Genomic DNA, 13,151 nt, shown 5'->3' with positions numbered 1-13,151 from the left:
AAATTTAAAATAATTTTTAGTCCACAAAAACCTGGCTGCAGGCCAGATTTGGCCCATGAGCCACAGTTTGCCAAACCCTGGACCTAATAATTAAATGTGTTCCGGTAAGTTTGCAGTGATTATCTCATTTTAGTATTCATTTTTATATCTCTATTGACTCATAGTGTTTAACACTTTTCCTTATGTTTTTTATGCGTTTGGATGTCCTCTTGTATATTTTCTGTGGTGCATCTTTTCTAATCATTTGCCTATTTTCACTTTAATTCTTTTCTTACTTGATTTCTAGAGTTCTTTTTATAGTCTACATATGAGTCCTTTGCCAAATATATATATTTAAAATATTTTCTCCCAATCTGTGTTTAGCTTTTTACTCTCTTAATGAAGTTCACTTTGTCACTGTTTCCTTTAATAGTAAGCAATTTTTGTGTCCAGTTTAAGAAAAAATTTTTTATCTAAAGTTCAAGAGGATAAACCTCTCTGTTTTTTGTTTTGCTTTGTTTTTTCTTAATAGCTTGATGATCTTAGTTTTCACATGTAGGTCTAATAGACATCTCAATTTAATTTTTATGTCTGATATAAGAGGGGTTGGATTTTATTTCTCATACGGATATCTAATTGATTCAGCACCATTTATTGAAAAGATTATCCTTGCCCACTGAATTGGAATGGAATCATTCCCAAAAGTCAGGTGACCTTATGGATGTTGTTGCTACGGGACTATCTGTTCTATTCTAATATTCTGTCTTTGTACCAGTATTACGACATCCTAATTGGTGTAACTTTAAGCTAAGTCTTGATAGCTAGTGGAGTAAGTCCTTTAACTGTGCTCTTCACCAAAATTGTCCAGGCTGTTCTAAGACTTTTTCATTTTCATTTAAAATTGAAATTACCTTGTTAATATTCAAAACAAAATATACTGTTTTTTTAAAATCAGGATTACGTTGAGTTTACAAACCAGTTGAATGAGAATTCAAGTTTTAACAATATTCTGGCTTCTGATCCATGTACCTATGTGTATGTACATGTAAATATTCCTCCATTTACTTAGACCTTCTTTAATTGATTTTGTAGTTTTCAGTTTAGGTGTCTTGTATACATCGTTGTATATCGTTGTATATCGTTGTTAGATTTATCCCTAGGTATTTGATTTCCTAGAATGCTTTTGTAAACAGTATTAGTACTTCATAAATTTATTACCACAAGTTTATTGCTAGTATACAGAAAGACATTTGATTTTTGCATATTTACTCTGTATCAAGATATCTGGCTAAATTCATTTATCATTTCTAAGAGTTTGTTAATAGATTCATTGGAATTTTCTGCATACCCAGTAATGTCATGATAATAAATTTATTTCTTCTGTTCCTATTTTAATACATTCTTTAATTTATTGTTATTTTATTGCACTGAAAGGACTTGCAAAACGATGTTTAACAAAAGTGGAGGTAACGAGCATCTTTTTCTTGAGTGGAATAGTGGAAAAGTGTTCAATATTTATTTCAACACTAAGAATAATGTTTTGTTTTTTGTTTCTTGGGATTTTTTTTAAAGATTGACACCTGGGCTAACAAGTCTTGTCAATCTTTTTTCTTCTTCTTCTTCCCAAAGCCCCCCAGTACATAGTTGTATATCCTAGTTGTGAGTGCCTCTGGTTGTGCTATAGGGCACGCCGCCTCAGCATGGCCTGATGAGCGGTGCCATGTCTGTGCCTGGGAACTGAACTGGTGAAACCCTGGGCCACCGAAGCGGAGCATGCGAACTTAACCACTCAGCCATGAGGCCGACCCCTAAGAATAATGTTTGTTAGTTGTAGGTTTTGTGAAATATCTTTCATCAGATTAAGGAAGTTCTCTTTTATTCTGTATTTGCTTGGATTTTATCATAAACAGTTGTGAATTTTATCAAATCCTTTTTCTACATCTATTGGGATGTTCATAGGATTTCTTTCTTTGTGCTGTTAGCATGGTAAATTAAATTTTTGAATTTGTAATTAATCTTATATTCTTACAATAAATTCCACTTGGTAATGGGCTCTTTTTTCCTATGTCATTGAATTCTTTTTGATAAATAGAATTTTTGCATGTATTCTCATTCCAAGTTTAAAATTGTATACAGTGTGAAGAGATGAGATTCCTTTTTTTGCACATGGCTATCTAATACTTCCAGCACAATTTATTAGAAAGATTATCCTTTCCCCCTTGAATTGTTACATCACCTGTCTCAAAAATCAACTGACCATATGTGTTTTGGTCTATTTATGGACTGTCTGTTCTGCTCAGGAAATCAATATGTCTATCTTTATGCCACTTTCACAATGTCTATAGTAATGTAGCTATAGTAAGTATTGAAATTATATAGTGTGAATTCTCTCTATTTCTTTCTTTCTTCTTCTCTTTTTTTTTTTTTTTTTTGCTGAGGAAGATTGTCCCTGAGCTAACATCTGTGCCAATCCTCCTCTACCTTTTATGTGGGTTGCTGCCACAGCACGGCTGATGAGTTGTGTAGCTCTGTGCCAGCGATCCAAACCTGTGAACTCGGGCCACCAAAGCAGAGTGTGCAGAACTTAACCACTATGCCACGGGGCCGGCCCCTGAATTTTCTCATATTGCTCTTCTTTTCAAAATTATTTTGGTTAGTCTAGGTCCTTTGTATTTCCATATAAATCATAGAATTGCACCATAATATTTGTTAAAAACACCAGGTGGAATTTTGGCTGAGATTGCATTAAATCTGTGAATCAATGTGAGGAGAACTGACATCTTAACAATGAGGAATAAGTTGATCCCTGAACACGGTATATTTAATGTCTCTTAACATTGTTTCATAGTTCATGTTCTTGCACATATTTTAAAAAATTTTTTCCTAATTTTTATCCCTAGTTGTTTTAAATTTAATATTTAATTGTACATTCTTATTTCACAGAAATACAATTGATTTTATGCTGCAAACTTGTTAAACTCATTTAATATTTCTAGCGTTCTGTATATTCCTTTTGATTTTTTATATGGATGATCACGAGATCCATAAATAAAGACAGTTTTGCTTCTTATGTCCAATCTGTACAATTTATATCTATTTGTTGGTTTTTTGCATGAACTGGCACCTCCAGCACAGTGTTAAATAAAATGTATGGTAAAGGCGGAAAAACTTGCTTCATTCTTTAACTGGGGAAAAGACATTCAGTCATTCACAATTAAGTACAATGGTAGCTATAGTATTTTTGTTTGCTTGCTTGTTGTTTGTTTTGGTAGGTGCCGTTTCAGATTGAGGAAGTTCCCATCCATTACTAGTTTGTTGAGAGTTGTTATTACGAACAGATATTGAATTTTTTTTTTTCGGATGTACATCATATTTCAAATTCTGGATACATTACATCATGTTCACCACCCGAACACTAATTATAGTGCATCCCCTCACATGTGACCCTAATCACCTCTTTTGCCCTCCCGCCTCCCCCCTTCTCCAATGGTAACCACCAGTCCAATCTCCAATGCTATGTGTGGTTTTTTGTGTCGTTTTTATCTTCTACTTATGAGTGAGATCATATGGTATTTGACTTTCTCCCTCTGACTTATTTCACTCAGCATAATACCCTCAAGGTCCATCCATATTGTCACAAATGGCCGGATTTCGTCATTTCTTATGGCTGAGTAGTAGTCCATCGTGTATAAATACCACATCTTCCTTATCCATTGGTCCCTTGATGGGCACCTAGGTTGCTTCCAAGTCTTGGCTATCGTGTATAATGCCACAATGAACATAGGGGTGCAAGTATCTTTATGCCTTTGTGTTTTCAAGTTCTTTGGATAAATACCCAGCAGTGGGATAGCTGGATCATATGGTAGATCTATCCTTAATTTTCTGAGGATTCTCCACACTGCTTTCCATAGTGGCTGCACCAGTTTGCACTGCCACCAGCAGTGAACAAGGGTTCCCTTCTCTCCACACCCTCTCCAAAATTTGTTGTTTCCTGTCTTGTTAATTATAGCCATTCTGACTGGAGTGAGGTGATACCTCATTGTAGTTTTGATTTGCATTTCCCTGATAGCTAATGATGTTGAGCATCTTTTCATATGCCTGTTGGCCATCTGTATTTCTTCTTTGGAGAAATCTCTGTTCAGATCTTTTGCCCATTTTCTAATTGGATTGTTGGTTTTTTTGTTGTTGAGCTATATGAGTTCTTTGTATATTTTGGATATTAACCCCTTATCTGATATGTGGTTTGCAAATATCTTCTCCCAATTGTTAGGTTGTCTTTTCATTTTGCTGATGGTTTCCTTTGCTGTGCAGAAACTTTTTAGTTTGATGTAGTCCCATTTGTTTATTTTTTCTTTTGTTTACCTTGCCCAGTCAGACATGGGACTTGAAAATATGCTGCTCAGACCAATGTCATAGAGCGTACTGCCCATGTTTTCTTCTAGAAGTCTCATGGTTTCGGGTCTTACATTCAAGTCTTTAATCCATTTTGAGTTGATTTTTTTGTGCATGGTGTAAGGGAATGGTCTACTTTGATTCTTTTGCATGTGGCTGTCCAGTTTTCCCACCACCATTTATTGAAGAGACTCTCCTTTCTCCATCGTATGCTCTTGGCTCCCTTGTCGAATATTAGCTGTCCATAAACGTGTGGGTTTACTTCTGGGCTCTCAATTTTGTTCCATTGATCTGTGTGTCTGTTTTTGTGCCAGTACCATGCTGTTTTGGTTACTATGGCTTTGTAGTATAATTTGAAATCAGGGAGTGTGATACCTCCAGCTTTGTTCTTTTTTCTCAGGAATCCTTTGGCTATTCGGGGTCTTTTGTTGTTCCATATAAATTTTAGGATTCTTTGTTCTATTTCTGTAAAAAATGTTGTTGGAACTTTGATAGGGATTGCGTTGAATCTATAGATTGCTTTAGGAAGTATGGACATTTTAACAGTGTTAATTCTTCCAATCCAAGAGCAAGGAATATCTTTCCAGTTCTTTGTGTCTTCTTCGATTTCTTTCAACAATGTTTTATAGTTTTCGGTGTACAGATCTTTCACCTCTTTGGTTAAGTTTATTCCTAGGTATTTTATTCTTTTTGTTGCAATTGTAAATGGGATTGTATTCTTAATTTCTCTTTCTGCTACTTCGTTGTTAGTGTATAGAAACACAACGGATTTTTGTACATTGATTTTGTATCCTGCAACTTGATAGTATTCCTTTATTATTTCTAAAAGTTTTTTAGTGGACTCTTCAGGGTTTTCTAGATATAAAATCACGTCATCTGCAAAGTGTGACAGTTTCATTTCTTCTTTTCCAATGTGGATCCCTTTTATTTCTTTTTCTTGCCTGATTGCTCTGGCTAGGACTTCCAATACTATGTTAAATAAGAGTGGTGACAGCAGGCATCCTTGTCTGGTTCCTGTTCTTAGAGGGATAGCTTTCAGTTTTTCTCCATTGAGTCTATGAGATGATCATATGGATTTTCTTTTTTAATCTCTTGATATGGAAAATTATATCAGTTAATTTTTTAATGTCAATGAATCTTCTATTTCTGGAATAAACAGCATTTGATCATGTTGCCTTAATTTTTTGGTTACTGGTGGGTTGAAGCTACTAAAATTCTGTTTAAAATTTATGCATCAATGTTCATGAAGGGCATTTGTCTATAGTTTTCCTATTATGTATTTGTCCAGTTTTGGAATTGAGGTAACACTGGCCTCATGGAATGTGTTGGGAAGCATTACTTCTTTTGTTTTTAGAAAGAATTTAGAATTAGAATAATTTCTTTCTTAAATGTATGGTAGAATTCACCACTGAAGCCATTCAGGCCTGGTGTTTTCACTGTGGGAAGATTTTGAACTGCAACATCAATCTCTTTAATAGATACACAGTTATTTGGGTTTTCTATAACTTCTAATGTGACCTTTGATAAGTCTGTATCTTTTAAGGAATTTATCCGTAACATCTAAGTTGTCAAGTATATTGGCTTAAAGTTTTTCACATATTATTCTCTGTTAATATTTATAGGATCTGTAGTGCATTCTCCTACTTCATTCCTGATGTTGATAATTTGTATCTCGTCTATTTTTCCTGATCGATCTGACTGGATTTTTATCAACTATATCACTTTCTTGATTTCATTGTTTTTTCTTTATTGCTTTCGTATATACTTCAGTGACATATTTTCATCTTTAGTATTTGCATTTTTTTGCTTTACTTTGGGTTAAATTTGATACTTTGTCTAGTTCCTTAGGGTAAAATCATAGGTCATTGCTTTTAAACCTTTCTTCTTTGGTAATATAAGTATTTAATGCAGTGAATTTTTCTGTAGGCATCACTTTAGCTGCGTTCCAAACATTTCGAGATGCTGTTTTTATTTTCATTCATTTAAAAATACTTTATAATTTGCCTTGTGATTTCTCCTTTGAACCAAGAGTTATTCAGAAATGTACTGTTTAGTGTCCAAATATTTGGAGAATTTCCTTATGTATTTCTGTTATTTCAATCAATATTGAAATTAATGACATCATTATAAAATATATTTTATATTATATTTCATAAAAATAATTGATAAATTAATAGTTATTAAGGTAAATAAAATCGTCTACATTGCTAAATGTCCTGCGTGCCCTTGGAAACAATGGTATTCTGCTATTTTTGGACAGATTATTCTCCACATATTAATAGCACGTGTTAGCTGATAATGTTGTTCAAGTCCTCCTTGTTTTTATTGTTTTTTTTCCTCCTAGTTCCATGGATTACTGATGAAGGGTGTTGAATTCTCTGATTATATCTGTGGACTTTTTTATTTCTACTTTCAGTTCTATCAGTTTTAGTCAATGTATTTCTAACCTATATCATTAGGTGCACAATTATGACTCAAATGAACTTTTGATAAATTTAGATATTATGATATTAAAATAGACACATCAGCTTTCTTTGATTTGTGTTAGCATAATATAACTTTTTCCATGTCTTGCTTTCCTGTAATTGAGATATAATTCACATATGTTCACAATTTTAAAGTGTAAAATTCAGAGATTTTAATTTTTCCAGATTTATTGACATATAATTTCATTCTAACATTGTGTAAGTTTAAGGTATACAACATGATTTGAGATATATATATATATGATTACCATAATAAGGTTAGTTAAAAAATCCATCACCTCACATAATTACCTGTGTGCATGTATGAGGTGAGAACATTTAAGATCTACTCTCTTAGTAGCTTTTGAATATGCAAGTATTGTTAACTGTAGTCACCATTCTGTACATTACATCCCCAGAACTTATTCATTTTATAACTTGAAGTTTGTACCCTTTGACCAACATTTCCACATTTCCCCCACATCCTGGCCCCTGGGTAACACCAATTACTCTTTGTTTCTATGAATTTGGCTTTTTTAGATTCTACCTATAAGTGAAATCATACAATACTTGTTTTTCTCTGCCTGACTTAGTTCACTTAGCATAATGCCTTCCAGGTTCATCCATGTTGTTGCAAATGGCAGGACTTCCTTCTTTTTTGTGGTTGAATGCTATTCCATTCTGTGTGTATATATATATACATCTTCTTTATCCGTTCATCCATCAACGGATGTTGATGTTGTTTCCATGTCTTGACTATTGTGAATAATGCTGCCATGAACATAGGGGAGCAGATATTTTTTCAAGATAATGATTTCATTTCCTTTGGATATATACCTTTGGATCATATGGCAGTTCTGTTTTTAGTTTTTTAAAAAATCTCCAAACTGTTTCCCATAGTGGCTATACCAATTTACGTTCCCACCAACAGTGCACCAGTGTTCCCTTTTCTCCACATGTTTGCCAAGATGTATTATCTCTTGTCTTTTTGATAATAGCCATTCTAACAGATGTGAGGTGATATCTCATTGTGGTTTTGATTTGCATTTCCCTGACGATTAGTGATGTTGGCCACCTTTTCACATAACTGTTGGCCATTTGTATGTCTTCTTTAGAAAAGTGTCTATTCAAGTCCTTTTCCCGTTTTTAAAAATTTTTAAATAAGCTTTTCATTTTGAGATAATTGTAGATTCATATGCAATTACAAGAAATAATAGACTCTGTATACTCTTTTCTTAGTTTTCCCCATAGTAACATCTTCCTTTACCCATTTTTTAATTGGGTTATTTGCTTTTTGCTGATGTCATATGAATTTCTTATATATTTTGGATATTAACCCCTTATTAGGTATATGGTGTACAAATATTTTCTCCCACCCCATAGGCTGCCTTTTTACTCTGTTATTGTTTCTTTTACTGTGCAGAAGCTTTTTAGTTGGATGTAGAGCCACTTGTTTATTTTTGCTTTTGTTCTGGGTCCTTTTGGTGTCATATCCAAAAAATCTTCACCAAGACCAATGTTAAGGAGTGTTTTCCCCTAGGAGTCTTATAGTTTTAGGTCTTATATTTAAGTCTTTAATCCATTTCAAGTAAATTTGTGGTAGTGTAAGTGATATAAGGTAAGGGTACAATTTCATTCTGCTGCATGTGAATATCCAGTTTTCACAACACCATTTCTTGAAGAGACTATCTCCTCCCCATCGAGTATTCTTGGCCCCCTTGTCAAATATTAATTGACTGTATACACAAGGGTTTATTTCTAGGCTCTTGATTCTGGTCCATTGGTCTATGTGTTTGTTTTTATGCCTGTACCATACTGTTTTGATTACTATAGGTTTGTAGTATAGTTTGAAATCAGGAAGCATGATGCCTCCAGCTTTGTTCTTCTTTCTCAAGATTGCTTTGGCTATTTGGGGTAATCTTGGTTCTATACAAAATTTAGGATTGTTTTATCTAATTTTGTAAAAAGTGCCATTCACTGCTCGCTTCGGCAGCACAGATACTAAAATTGGAATGACACAGAGAAGATTAGCATGCCCCCTGTGCAAGGATGACACGCAAATTCATGAAGAGTTCCATATTTTTTAACTCCTCAGACAAGGGAAACAATAGAAAGAATAAACAAATGGGACTTCATCAGACTAAAGAGCTTCTTCAAGGCAAGGGAAAACAGGATTGAAACAAAAAAAGAGCCCACTAATTGGGAAAAAATATTTACAAGTTATATATCTGACAATGGGTTCATCTCCATTATATATAAAGAACTCACACAGCTCAACAACAAAAAAATCAAACAACCTGATCAAAAAATGGACAGGGGACATAAATAGACATTTCTCCAAAGAATATATACGGATGGCCAATAGACACATGAAAAGATGCTCATCATCACTAATCATCAGGGAAATGCAAATCAAAATTACACTAAGGCACCACCTTACACCTGTTAGAATGGCAAAAATATCCAAAACAAAAAATGATAAATGTTGGAGAGGTTGTGGAGAAAAAGGAACCCTCATACATTGCTGGTGGGAATGCAAACTGGTGCAGCCACTATGGAAAACAGTAGGGAGATTTCTCAAAAATTAAAAATAGAAATACCTTATGACCCAGCTATCCCACTACTGGGTATCCAAAGAACTTGAAATCAGCAATTCCAAAAATCCCATGCACCCCTATGTTCATTGCAGCATTATTTACAATAGCCAAGATGTGCAAGCAACCTAAGTGCCCATCAACTGATGATTGGATAAAGAAGATATGGTATACATATGCAATGGAATACTACTCAGCCATAAAAAGGATAAAATCGTCCCATTCACAACAACATGGATGGACCTTGACGGTATTATGTTAAGTGAAATAAGCCAGACAGAGAAAGACAACTCCGTATGACTCCACTCATAGGTGGAAGTTAAACATATAGACAAAGAGAACTGATTGGTGGTTACCAGGGGAAAGGAGGGGGTGGGGGGAAGGGCAAAAAGGGTGAAGTGGTGCACCTACAACATGACTAACAATAATGTACAACTGAAATTTCACAAGGTTGTAAACTATCATAGTCTTAATAAAACGATTTTTTTAAAAAGTGCCATTGAAATTTTGGTAGCGATTCCACTGAATCTATAGATGGCTTTGGGTAGTATGGGCATTTTAACAATATTGATTCTTCCAATCCATGAACATGAGATATCTTTTCATTTATTTGTACCTTCTTCAATCTCTTTCACCAAAGTCTTGTAGCCTTCAGTGTACAGATGTTTCACTAACTTAAATTTATTCCTAAGTACTTTGTTGTGTTTGATACTATTGTAAATGGAATTATTTTCTTTATTTCCTTTTCAAATTGTTTGTTGTTAGTGTGTAGAAATGCAACTGATTTCTCTATGTTGATTTTGTATCCTGAAACTTTATTAAATTAGTCTGTTACTTTTAATAGTTTTTTGATGGAGTCTTTAGAAATTTCTGTGTATACAACTATGTCATCTGTAAACAGAGTCAATTTTACTTCTTCCTTTCTGATGTGGATGTCTTTTCTTTCTTTTTCTTGCCTAATTGTTCTGGCTAGGACTTCTAGTACTATGTTGAATAAGAGTAGCAAGAGTGGGCATTTTTGTCTTCTTCCCGATCTTAGAGGACAAGATTTCAACCTTTCACTGCTGAGTATGATATTAGCTGTGGGCTTGTTATATAAAGACTTTATCGTGTTGAGATACATTCCTTCTATACCCAATTTGTTGAGAGCTTTATCATAAAAGAATTTCAAATTTTGCAAAATACTTTTTTTGCTTTTATTGATATGATCATAAGATTTTATCCTTCATTATATTAATGTGTTGTATCACATTTACTAATTTGTGTAGGTCAAATCATCCTTGCATCTCAGGGATAAATCCCACTTGATCATGGTGTATGTTCCTTTTAACATTCTGTTAAATTCAGTTTGCTAGTATTTTGTTGAGGATTTTTTCATCTATATTCATCAGGGCTATTGTCCTGTGGTTTTCTTTTCTTGTAGTGTACTTATATTGTTTTTTCTCAGGGCATGCTGACCTTGTAACATGAGTTTGGGAATGTTCCCTCCTCTTCAATTTTTTGGAAGACTTTGAGAAGGATTGGCCTTCATTCTTTAAATGTTTGGTAGAATTCACTAGTGAAGCCATCTGGTCCTGGGCTGTTCGTTGTTGAGAGGCTTTTTATTATTGCTTCAAACTCCTTACTCATTATTGTTCTGATCAGATTTTCTAATTCTTCATGATTCATCTCGGTAGGTTGTATGTGTCTAAAAAAGTATCCATTTCTTCTAGGTTATCTAATTTATTGGCACATAATTGTTCATAGCAGTCTCTTATGATCCATATATTTCTGTGGTATCAGAATTGTAATGTCTCTTCTTCCATGTATAATTTGGTCAGAGGTTTTTAGTATATTCACAAAGTTGTGCAACCATCACCACTAACCAATTTCAGAATATTTTCATCACCCAAAGAGAAACTACTTACCTATTAGCAATTATTACCCATTCCTCCTCCCCCTAACCCTGGGCAAACAGTAATCTACTTTCTGTCTCTATGAGTTTGCATATTCTGAACACTTTATATACAGAAAGTCATACACTATATGATCTTTTGTGTATGACTTCTTTCAAGTAACATAGTGTTTTCAAAGCTCATCCATGTTTTAGCACATGACCGTGCTTCACTCATTTTTATGGCTGAATAATATTCCATTGTATGACTATACCACAATTTATCTATTCTTCTGTTTATGGGCATTGGAATTATTTCTAGTTTTTAAAATTATGAATAATGCTGCTATGAACATCCATATGTAAGTTTCTGTGTAGACATATGTTTTCAGTTCTTACAGGTATATCCTAGGAGTGGAAATCCTGCATTACATGATAACTCTATGTTTAACTTATTTAGGAATTGCCAACCAGTTTTCCAATGCAGCTGTACTATTTTAAATTCCCATCAACCACGTAGGAGAGTTCTAATTTTTTCATATCCTCACCAACATTTGTTATTGTCTGTATTTATGATTATACTCATCTTAGTATTTGTTAAGTGACATCTCATTGTGGTTTTGATTTGTATTTCCTTAATGGCTAATGATGCTGAGCATACTTTCATATTAATATCAGTCAATTGTATGTCTTCTTTAGAGAAATTTATATACTTTGCTAATTTTTAATTGGATTATCTTTTTGCTATGGAGTTGTAAAAGATCTTTATATAGCCTAGATAAAAGACACTTAGATGATATGCGATTTGCAAATATTTTCTTCCATTCTATTAATTGTCTTTTCACTTTCTTGATCTTGCATTTGCAACACAAAAGTTTTTAATTTTGATGAAGCCCAATTTATCTATCGTTTTTCTTTAATGGTTTATGCTTTTGGTCTCATGTCTAAGAAGGCAGGGTCTTGAAGATTTACTCCTATGTTTTTTTCCTTAGATTTTTATAGTTTTAGCTCTTCCATTTAGCTCTTTCATTCATTTTAAGTTAATTTTTGTAGATGTTGTGAGGTAAGAGTCCAACTTCATTCTTTGTGAGCAGATATGCAATTGTCCCATCATCATTTGTTAAAAAGGCTATTCTTTCCCCATTGAATTGTATAGGCATCCTTCTCAAATAATGAGTGACAATAAAATAAGAGTTTATTTTTGGACTCTCAATTCTATTCTGCTGATCTACAAGGCTCTCCTTATTTCAATACCACACAGTCTTAATTACTGTGGCTTTGTAGTATGTTTTGAAATGCGAAAGTGTGAGTGCTCCAACTTTGTTCTTCTTTTTCAATATTGTTTTGGCTATTCTGAGTCCCTTGCAGCTCCATATAAATTTTATAAGCAGCTTGTCAATTTCTTTTATATATATATATTTTTTGAAAGTCTTGGGGTTTTTGTAAATTTCAGAAAAATAAGTCATTTAAGATTTTGATACATATTACATTGAATCTGTAGAACAATTTGTAAAGCATTAACAAATTAAGTCTTCCAATCCATGAACATGAGATATCTTTCCATGTATTTAGATATTCTTTAATTTCTTTCAATTTTTCTTTTGCAATTTTCAGTGTACAGATCTTGCACTTTTGTTAAATTTATTCCTAAATATTTTATTACTTTTTGATGCTATTGAAATTGGAATTGTTTTATTTCATTTATAGATTTCCCATTGCTATTATATACTACTACAATTGATTCTTTCATATTATCTTTTATCCTAAAGACTTGCTGAATTCATTTCCTAACACAAGATCATGTAATCTTCAAATAAAGATGGTTTTACCTCTTCCTTTAAAATCTGG

At 33.4% G+C, this 13,151-nt stretch overlaps 1 protein-coding gene and 1 non-coding gene across 2 annotated transcripts in view; both read left to right on the top strand.

Annotated features, from left to right (window-relative positions):
* The window catches only part of HTR2C (5-hydroxytryptamine receptor 2C), a 165,669-nt gene that overhangs the window by 114,314 nt on the left and 38,204 nt on the right, over window positions 1-13,151 (top strand). The window lies entirely within an intron of this gene.
* On the top strand, window positions 8,814-8,920 carry LOC124246209 (U6 spliceosomal RNA). The gene has a single exon (XR_006890418.1). It is a non-coding gene; the product is annotated as a U6 spliceosomal RNA (small nuclear RNA).

This window comes from Equus quagga, chromosome 10, assembly GCF_021613505.1.
Source record: "Equus quagga isolate Etosha38 chromosome 10, UCLA_HA_Equagga_1.0, whole genome shotgun sequence".
Lineage (NCBI taxonomy): Eukaryota > Metazoa > Chordata > Mammalia > Perissodactyla > Equidae > Equus > Equus quagga.
This window is presented reverse-complemented; position numbering and strand designations above follow the sequence as displayed.